We start from the raw sequence: 9,253 nt of genomic DNA, 5'->3' as shown, positions 1-9,253 counted from the left end.
CCCGAGCGGGGCCCGGGCAGCGCCGGGCGGGGCGGCGGATGGAGCGGGTCGGGCCCCGGGCGGGACCGGGGGATGCGGCGGGTCGGGCCCCGGGCGGGGGATGCGGAAGCTCCGCGGGGCTGCTCCCGGCGGGGTCAGAACGGGAGGGAACGCCGCGGCACCGCGGAGCCCTCGCCCCTCAGCGCCGGCCTCGCCGCAGCCCCGGGGAGCCCGGAGAGGCGGCTTGCGCGGGCAGATGCTGGCATGAGTGTGGCTTTGAAAGGAGGTTGTTCCGTGCCCAGGGATCACGGCTGAGACCCCGCAGAGCTGCCTCCAGTTCTGCGGTCCCAGCACAGAAAGGACGTGGAGCTGCTGGAGCGGGTGCAGAGGAGGCACCAGGATGATGAGAGGGATGGAGCAGCTCTGCTGGGAGGAAAGGCTGGGAGAGTTGGGATTGTTCAGCCTGGAGGAGGGAATGTTTCAGGGCCACCTAATTGCCGCCTTCCATCACCTGAAGGGAGATGACAGGAACGCTGGAGAGAGGCTCTTTACGGTGGCCTGGAGTGACAGGACAAGGGGGATTGGTTCCAAACTGAGAGTGTGTTTAGATTGGATATTAGCAAGAAATTATTTTCTGTGAGGGTGGTGAGGCCCTGGCACAGGTTTTCCAGAGAAGCTGTGTCTGTCCCATCCCTGGAAGTGTCCAGGGTTAGGCTGGATGGAACTCTGAACAGCCTGGTCCAGGGGATGGTCCACATCTGGGGGTTTGGAAGGAAATGACTCTTAAGGTCCTTTCCAGCCCAAACCATTCTGTGATTCTATAACTCAAAACTCTGCTCCTAAAGCTGACTCTCTACAGGCACACTGTGGTGTCTGTTGACACTTCTTGACTCCTGTTCGGGTTCATGGGAACTGCCTTCAGCTGCTGTGGTTCTGTGCTTAGGCAACAGATGTAGAAGGAAACAAATAGACTTTGCCACAAAAATAGAATTTGGCCTTTTTCACTCAGTGGTTCTGCTTTGCAGAAATAGTTTACAGGGAAGAACATTATTCTGTGGTAAAGTATGGTTTCTTATGTGAAATCACGTGGAGGTGACAGAGACTGGTTCTGCTTGGTGTCAGTAGAAGTGGTGTTAAATATGAGGAAAGAAATGAAGGTTTCAGTCCTCCATTACCTTATGTCTTGCAGTATTGAGAGGTTAGATAATTTTTCCCTGTTTAATTTGGTAATAAGTAGGGAAGGGAACAAAAGAGCAGAGGTAAATAATTATACAGTGAGTAGAAGTTTCTTCAGAGTGGCTCCAGTAACGTGCAAGAGCAATTCCTGCTGTAAGGCAATCTCAGTGGAGAAGGGCAGTATAGACAAAAACTGGAGAAGCCTGATCTCTTTCCTGAGAGGATATTAATTTAATGTGTATCCTGCCTGGATATGTATTTTCAGTTTTTTCTGTATTCAAGTTTTAGGGTAAAAAACAACACTTTGGTTTCTAGAAGAGTGGTACAAATGGGAGGCCATTGTAACAACTGTTCTTGTCAACTTTAGTTTCTGACTGCACCTAAATCCACATAAAACCAGTCACTCTGCTTGTATCCCAGTCACCAAGGGTTTGCTTTTTGCTTGAATGACACACTGTTGTTCTCTGCACAGAGGTTACAATGGTGCTGGAGAGCTTCCAAAGCTGCAACTGGTAATTAAAGTCACACCCTATCATGAAAATATGCACCCTGCAGGCCTGCTTAAAATTCAGGCTACAAAGATGACATCCAGTGCGATAATCTCTGTATTTGCAATTGTGTTAAAAAGTTTTTGTTCTTCTCTGGTTGGCCTTTGGGAAGCTCTCTTGAAAATGAGGCAGTAGGGTTTTGGGTGTGGTTTTGTTTTTTGTTTGAGGAGTGATAAGGAAAAATATAAGAATGCATATTTAATTTCTGGTCTGATGCTGGTGTTTTTGTATCCTCAGAAGAAGATTCTCATGGTGCAGATAAATACATAATTTTATTTAGCTGTGAAACACATGGTGGTGCTCAATCCTAATGTTATTAAATGCAAAGTGGTGAAGTAATTTGACTAACACAATATAATTACAATTCAAAGTCCAAACAGCACAATCTTTATACTGAGGAAAGTGTTTCATCGTGGGGCTCTCTGGTTTTGCACTGTGGTAAATTAGCAGGGCAAGGAAGAAAGAAGAGCAGTGGGAAAATATGAAAGCAAATGCACGTTCCCTTTCACCTTGATGTGCACTGCTACATCCTGGGATGCTCCAGGGTGAAATAAAAGAAGTGGCTGCATGTCAGATTGATGCCTGCTGGCTCCCTTCCCATGCCTCATGTTCACATCATGCATTTCTGATCCTTTTGTGCAATATGCTCCTGTGCATAAGTACTGAAGACCAGGAGCTCATCTCCTAAATTGCTGTTCATGCTGCATATGAGAGAGCAAAATTCTCTCTTTTAAAAGAGTCCTTCGAAATAATAATTTAAAGCTGAAAACTGTGGAAACCTCAAAAAGTTGCTTTGAGAATTAAGAGATTAGATCACATCTCTTTGATAAGAAGGTGTTGGAAAGCAAAAGGTGATGACTGCAGGGCTGAGAGGTGCTAAATATTTTTTTTATTCAGTGACTTTAATGGGGGAGAGTCAGTGAAGATGTTAATGTGCTGCAGACTATGAAGGGGCCAACAGCATGGATTTCAAGATCTTAGAAGTTTTATTTTGTCTTCCAAATTTCTTTTTTGTTCAGAAAACTCACTTGATTATGCACCAGCCCTTCTACCACATTTCTAAACTGAACCTATGTTTGGAAAAAATCTAGAGCAGAGCCCATGTTCTCCACTAAGAATTTAATAATCTTTAAAATACATTTTGGTACCAGTGTGTTTTATTCTTAGTCTGTTTTATGCTTTTTGCTTTTCCCCTAATGCCTCCCTTTATGATATCTATGATACTTTATTGCTTTTTCCCAGTCCCCTTTGGTTTATTGTTTGTTCTAAGCAGGTGGATGAGGCAGTGATGTCTGAGAATGTCAAACTCTGCGAGTCCGAGACCATCCAAGCGTTTGCAGCCTCGTGCCCTGCAGTGAGTGCAGCAGAGCAGGCAGTGGGGTGTGCTGGCCACTGCCATCCCTGTGCCCCAGAAATGCAGCACTGGAGTGCTCCCTGTGATTCTGAGTCACTGTCACTTGGGCACAGCTCCGAGCGCCGCATTCCCAGAGTTCAGTGATGCTTCAGGAGCTGCCAGCTCAGTTGGAGACTCGGAAATGTTTCCAGTTTGAAGTGAAGCACATTTTCAGCTTATTACTAATACAGTCTCCGTCTCAGCTGCTTTATCAGTAAAGGGGAAGTTAGAATATTATTAATGTAGTTTCCTTACAGGAGTTTTTTCAGGATGATTTAGTGAATGCTGGCACTGCGAGATGATATAAATACCAGAGGCTGGTTCCCTTGTACCATATGATTTTGCACCTCCTGAATGCAACTGTTATTCTTCTGCCACTATTCAGCCCAATGATTTTTATTTTATTTACTTCGATTCTTTGTATTCTAGATTATGCCCCACTGGCAAGGGATCTTGGGAAAGAACTGTGATGCTTTTGTTCACAAAACAAAACCTGATTCATCCCTTTCCTTACATCACCACACAGCTCTCCAGCTTCCCAACACAGAGATTGCTCTGGCTTTCCTTTAGGTATGTTGAAAATCACAGCAGCTGTTGATGTGTTTGGAGTCAGCACTGTCCAGTGCTATGAGAGAGGTAAAGATATATGTAATGAAAGGAGAGATTTAATTATCAGTGATACTGAAGGAGTGGTTTCCTGAGAAGAGTGAAAACAAATAGGGAATTGAGAAATCAGCTGAATTCTGCTCTTAAAAGCAACCAGCAAGAATGAAAGGAAAAATTAGGAGATGATAAGCTAAGTGATGGCAAGAAATTTAGGAAATAGGGTCACAGACAGTGAAAACCAGGAATTTTTGAGATGGGATTCTAGAGTGAGAGTAGTTAAATCAGAGATAGATGTACTGACGCTGTTGCCATTGCCCAGTAATTCTCCCAAGTTCTCTTTCTGGGTATGGGTTTCTGCAGGAATTAAACTTTAATTAAAGTATATTTGTTCCTTTGTTTAGTGAATGGGATAAAATGCAAGAAGGGAACACAAAGGCTTTGGGGACTGGCTGCCACGAGTATTATACACGAGGTAGCAAATTAGGTTTCACAGGCAATCTTAATTTTTGCATTAGTTAACTTTTTGTCCAATAACCTACTCATTAAGACATTCCTTTACTTTTGCATATGTATGTATGAATATTTTTTGAACCAATGGTTTATAAAAAGCTTCAAATAAAACTGCCTATGTTATTGTCCACCTTATGCATGCAGTGTCCTTCCGTGTCAGCATATTTTGCTGCTCTTTGAGAATTCTTATGAGGGATTTTCTTTGTAAGCAGTTTGGGGTGCTGGCATGTGTCCATCTGCATGGACAAATCAAGCTTCCACATTATCTGAACTCTGAGAAAGTCTTTTCAAAGTTTTAATGAGATGTCACCACAGTGGTGCCCTTCAGTCCTCAGTTGCTGATCACTGAAATTCTGGAATCCAAAGGCCTTTGTTGATAATGAGAGATGAATAATCATTGAGTTCAGAATTCTCAGCCACCCAATGTCAGATGCAGGAGAGGCTTTCAAAATTTCGGAGAAATGAAGCAGAAAGTTGAGGTGCTTTTAAAAAGCCATGCCTGACAAGACAGTAGTAATGCCACATACCTGATCTGCTCATTGGAAAACCTTTGCTTTTGTGAAGTAACACATTTCCAGAATTAAATGCTGAGAGAGGATAGAATGAAATAAACGTGGGGTTCATTTTCTATTGTTTGCTTGCAAACTGAAGTGGGAACTCTACAATACTTTCATTATATGATTACTTCTAAAATAATAATAGATGTTTCCAATCCAAGTCCTATAAATACCTGTTGTTTTCTACAGCTGTGAATATGTATTTGCCTCTCTCTGCTGCTTGCTGTTTTCTCTCTCAAGCACTGCAGAGAGGTAGGACTGAGAGATCACCCCAACCTCAGTCAGCACTGAACCAAGCCCACAAAGAATAGACAACAAGTGACTCATGGGGTTTTTTCCATGTATGGCATGAGTAGACAAGCAGCCCCTAGAAATGGAGCTGAAATTCTTATGCCTTATATGACAGCTGGTTTATATTCCCTGTGATAAGAAGTGGGGTACTGGCAAGTGTGGAACAGGCTGCAGTTGTGAGTGGGCTGAGCCAGAAGAATGGGGTGGCTGGAGACTGGTGAAGGTTTCCCGTGTTCTCTGCAGAAATCCAGAAATCCAGGGTTTGGAGCAGTGTTTACCCCAGGTACAAGAAAAGGATTAATTTAACAGTGGCATGATTAATATACATATGTAAAACAAGAACTGCAATCACTGGAGACACTGAGCAGGTCAGGAAAGCCCTGTGCAGAAAGGGCTCAGTCAACCTCCTAAGCCTGACCAGAGCACAGAGTGCTTATGAGTAATAATCACATGTGGGTGTCCTTTGTTTGGCTTGGTCTGCAGGTTTGCTCTTTCTAAATTTAATTTACGAACACTTGCCTAAACTGAGAGATTTGAAGTAAACATATTGCAGTACAAAGCCTGCTATTTTTATTTAAATTGTATTAAAATCTGAAGCTTGTGAAAAATGGTGCTGAGCTGTTCCACGGTACCTGCAGAGGTTTGGGAGACTCGTGTCAGTTGTGCCATTTGATCTCCTGCCTGCTGCATTCCGGAGTGACTGGAGTTGAGGAGCAGACTGGCCAGGGTGAATACCAAATGCACCATCTGAGGATGGATACGTTCAAACTGCTTGTTTCCTGGTGTTTTGAAAACCTTCAGGTACTCAGACAAAGTAATTTTGCAAAGCACAATGTGGATAGACACCCAAACCCCTTATTTTAATATCTCTGCTTCACAGAGTTACAGACGCTGCGTTGAGGTATTGTTAATACCTATGTCTGTGAATACTCCAGTTCATTACAGATGGAAGGAAAAAAGCAATTATTAAGTTGGCCAGCCCAACCCTAGTGAACTACAGGATTTTCCAGTTCAGTGTATTCCCTCATTCCTCACCACAGCAAAGTTTTTTTTTTTTTTCATGCTCCAGACAATGTGGCTTTGTATTTTTTTTTTTTTTAACACTAAAGTAAAAAGTACTACTCCTTTTGTGTCATAATATTTTCCGTAGCATTTAAGAATGTGTTCTAGGGCTTGTTCATGCAACCCTGACAGGATGAGTAAAAATTGGTGAGACTGTGAGCTGCAGAGTATGGAACTACACAGTGCTGTGCTGTGAGGGAGCAGCCCCTCGGTCGGGTCTCCAGCTGAAAAATGACAGTGCAATAATATAGCAAATCTGTTGCTTTTCTGGTTGAACTCACCACGAAGGTGACTGGAGGCTCTGCAGTACAACACTGGAAAAAACAGAGTCAGTATTTGAAAGTAATTCAGCACTTCGTGTCCCACAAGGCCAGTAAGGAGTATTATTAAAATAGCAGGGCTGCCTTTTAAACATCTGCTCAGACACTACCTAGAATTCTGCTGACCGACTTTTCTGAGTCACCTCCCAGCCTCGCAGCTGCCCTGGCGAGTCCGCACGTCCCGAGAGGACCCAAACCCTGCGCTCCCACCGGAATTTAAACCCCGACCCCTGCCTTTCAGGGGTGTGGGCGGGCGAAAGGGTCCCGGCGTTATGGACAGAACCCATTCCCAGCGGGGAGCCCTTTCCACCCCAAATCCTGCCTCTTTTGCCCCAAAACGCCGCTCCGCTCTCTCCGCGCCCCACAGGCAGGTTTGGGGCGGGGGCGGAGGAGCGGCTCCGCGGGCGGGGCGCGCGCATGCGCGGAGAGGGGCGGCGCGCGCGCGCAGGCAGCGGGGCCATGGCCGCCCGTCCGCGGGGCCGCGGGGAGTCGGCGGCGCCCTGAGGCGGCGCGGCGCGGCCATGGTGCCTCGAGGAGCCGCTCTGCCGCCGGGCACCGAACCGCCGCCGCCGGTGTGAGCAGCGCGGAGCCACCGCCGCGCCGCCGGGGAGCGGGAGCGAGAGGAGGAGGAAGAAGAGGAGAGGAGGAGGCGGCGGCGACCCCGCGGGTTGAGGTGATTCCCGCACACGCGCCCCCGCGGCGCTCTCCGCGCCCCCGCCGTTCCCGCGCGTGCCCGCGCCGGTACCGGGGCTCCCCGGCCTTCCCCGTGCGCAGCCCCCCTCCCGCTCCTCCCCGCCCTCCGCCCCCCTTCCCCTCCCCGCTCCCCTCCTCCGCCGGCGCCGGGAGCCGCCGGGGTTACTGGAGTTCAGCGGGGCCGGGCAGGATGCGCGGGGCTGCCCGCGGCGCCGAGCCGGGAGCTGCGCCGGGCGGGCGATGCGTGTCCCGTTGGGCAGTGGGGTAGCGGGGTCTCGGCTCGCCTGGCCGTGGGGATAAGCTCCGGGCTTCTGCAGCCCTGGCACAGCTTGGCCGGAGAGCTGCGGTGCTGCCCGCCCTGCCTGGGTAGCCCTGCCTGGCTCTGTCCTCTGCCCTCCGGTGCCCGCAGCCGGCTGAGCATCCCCCGGCCCGGTGCCGCGGAGCCGGGCACCTCTCCTGGAGACGGGCCCTGGAGCATATGGTCATGCTTATGTAAGGAGCAGCCTGCCCGTGGCGTGGAGAACAAGGCTCTTTCCATCTTCCCTACTTATGTCATGTCAGTCGGTTTTATGAGACCTTCTGTAGCCTTATAAAATAAGGTTTGTGATGAGAATTTTCATTTTTCTTCTGTGCTCGGGAGTAGTTCTGTGTACCAAGTATACTTGTGACAGATGGAGCTCTTAGAGGGATTCTTACCTTCTGGTTGTGCTGTCTTTTTGGGGGTGTGTGTGTGGGACCCGGTGCATAAATAATGTGATTGGGGGAATAAAATGAAAAAATTGTGATTTTTTTTTGGTGTGTGTAATGCCGCAAGTATCAGCAAATGAAGGAGAATGTTAGAAGCTATGGGCAAAATATACCAAAGAAAAGTGAGATTTGTGTAATATGTTTGACTCATAAATATTAGCAATTTGTGATCTCATTCAGATTCTTTTGAAATCTGTAGGTGTTGCGGTATTTATTTCTTACGCAGTTTTTAGTAGAGGAGTTTCTGTTAACTTGTGTTTCAGACTTGGATACTTTCACATATATTTTAGTTAGGGTTTGTCTGTGTTTGTAATGTGTCCGTAGAAGTAAAACTTGGGAGGAGAAGAAGGAAATAATTCTTAATTACTTTTTGATCATTGTAGGATTAATGAAGATAGATTTAAATATGGAGAAAAATACTTTGGTTAGGCGGGTGCTCTAAGCTATTGCACCCCGTGACTTCGGTTTATCTGTAACCTTGGCTTTTTTTTGCTGGTTATCTTAGATAGGTGGGGGCGTGTGCATAAGAAACTGTATCTTTTTTGTTTCTAGTGTCCTTTAATAGCTGGTATCAGCTCTTGTTTTTGAGTCATAATATCACCAAAGTGTTTAATTAATTCCTGAACCGATTAGCTTTAGGAAATGGTTATCTTTGCAGCCACCGTGACATAGAAGGTTCATCAGAAACCTTACAGAGCAATATAAAACAGCTGCTCATCCAAACCAAGGATTCGCTTTGTTTACATCAGCCTTGAGGAGCTACTGATGTTAGAGCCACTTGGTTCTGGCAGACACGAACTATTCGTTGGAAGAAATACTGGGGAATTCCTTCCTCTGGGCGAGGATGGGCAGAGGTCGGTATCTGAGTCCAGTGGGGCAGCTGCAGCCCTCGGTGCAGAGGCAGAAGGGCGCATCATGTCCCTGAGCTCTGACCCATGGGTGTGTCCTGGAAAACTCTGTGAGCCTGCTTGGTGTTGGCTCACACAAACCTTCTCCGAGCTGTTTGCTAAACTTGGGTCGGTTTCCTCCTCTTCAAACAGTGCAGATGGCTCCTCTTCCCCTCCTCTGGAACCCATGTGGTGATTTACTCTTCCGAATCCATTTTTAGCTCCAAATACACCTGGCAGTGTTTGATGTGGTTAGAGTGGACAGTTCACCATCGTTATGCTTTTTAAGTGTATATTCAAGTCCAGTGCCTCATTGTGATTCAGGCATCTGTACCTGTTTCCCTGCCTTTCCAGCATCTCTCATTTCAGAGAGGCCCTGCTGCTCTGTAATTAGTAGCATACTTGGGAGGAACACTCAGAAGTGGGTACTTCATCTTGAGGAGCTTTTCTGGAAGAATTCTTTGGTTGCTTATCTTGAGTTTGA

General features: G+C 46.9%; 1 protein-coding gene across 2 annotated transcripts in view; it reads left to right on the top strand.

Moving 5' to 3' along the window:
• The first annotated feature begins 6,848 nt into the window (after positions 1 to 6,848).
• Positions 6,849 to 9,253, top strand: part of RNF145 (ring finger protein 145) — a 46,937-nt gene continuing 44,532 nt past the window's right edge. Inside the window, exon 1 of one of the 2 annotated variants that reach the window (XM_030283794.4) lies at positions 6,849 to 7,115. The gene's annotated coding sequence lies outside the window, so the exon portion shown is untranslated. Of the gene's footprint in view, positions 7,116 to 7,304; positions 7,735 to 9,253 lie in introns of those variants that run through there. The other variant, XM_012575156.5, reaches the window with a different exon arrangement.

The sequence above is a fragment of the Taeniopygia guttata genome, chromosome 13 (assembly GCF_048771995.1).
Source record: "Taeniopygia guttata chromosome 13, bTaeGut7.mat, whole genome shotgun sequence".
Classification (NCBI taxonomy): domain Eukaryota; kingdom Metazoa; phylum Chordata; class Aves; order Passeriformes; family Estrildidae; genus Taeniopygia; species Taeniopygia guttata.
Note: the sequence above shows the minus strand (reverse complement) of the source record. Positions and strands in the feature narration are given on the sequence as shown.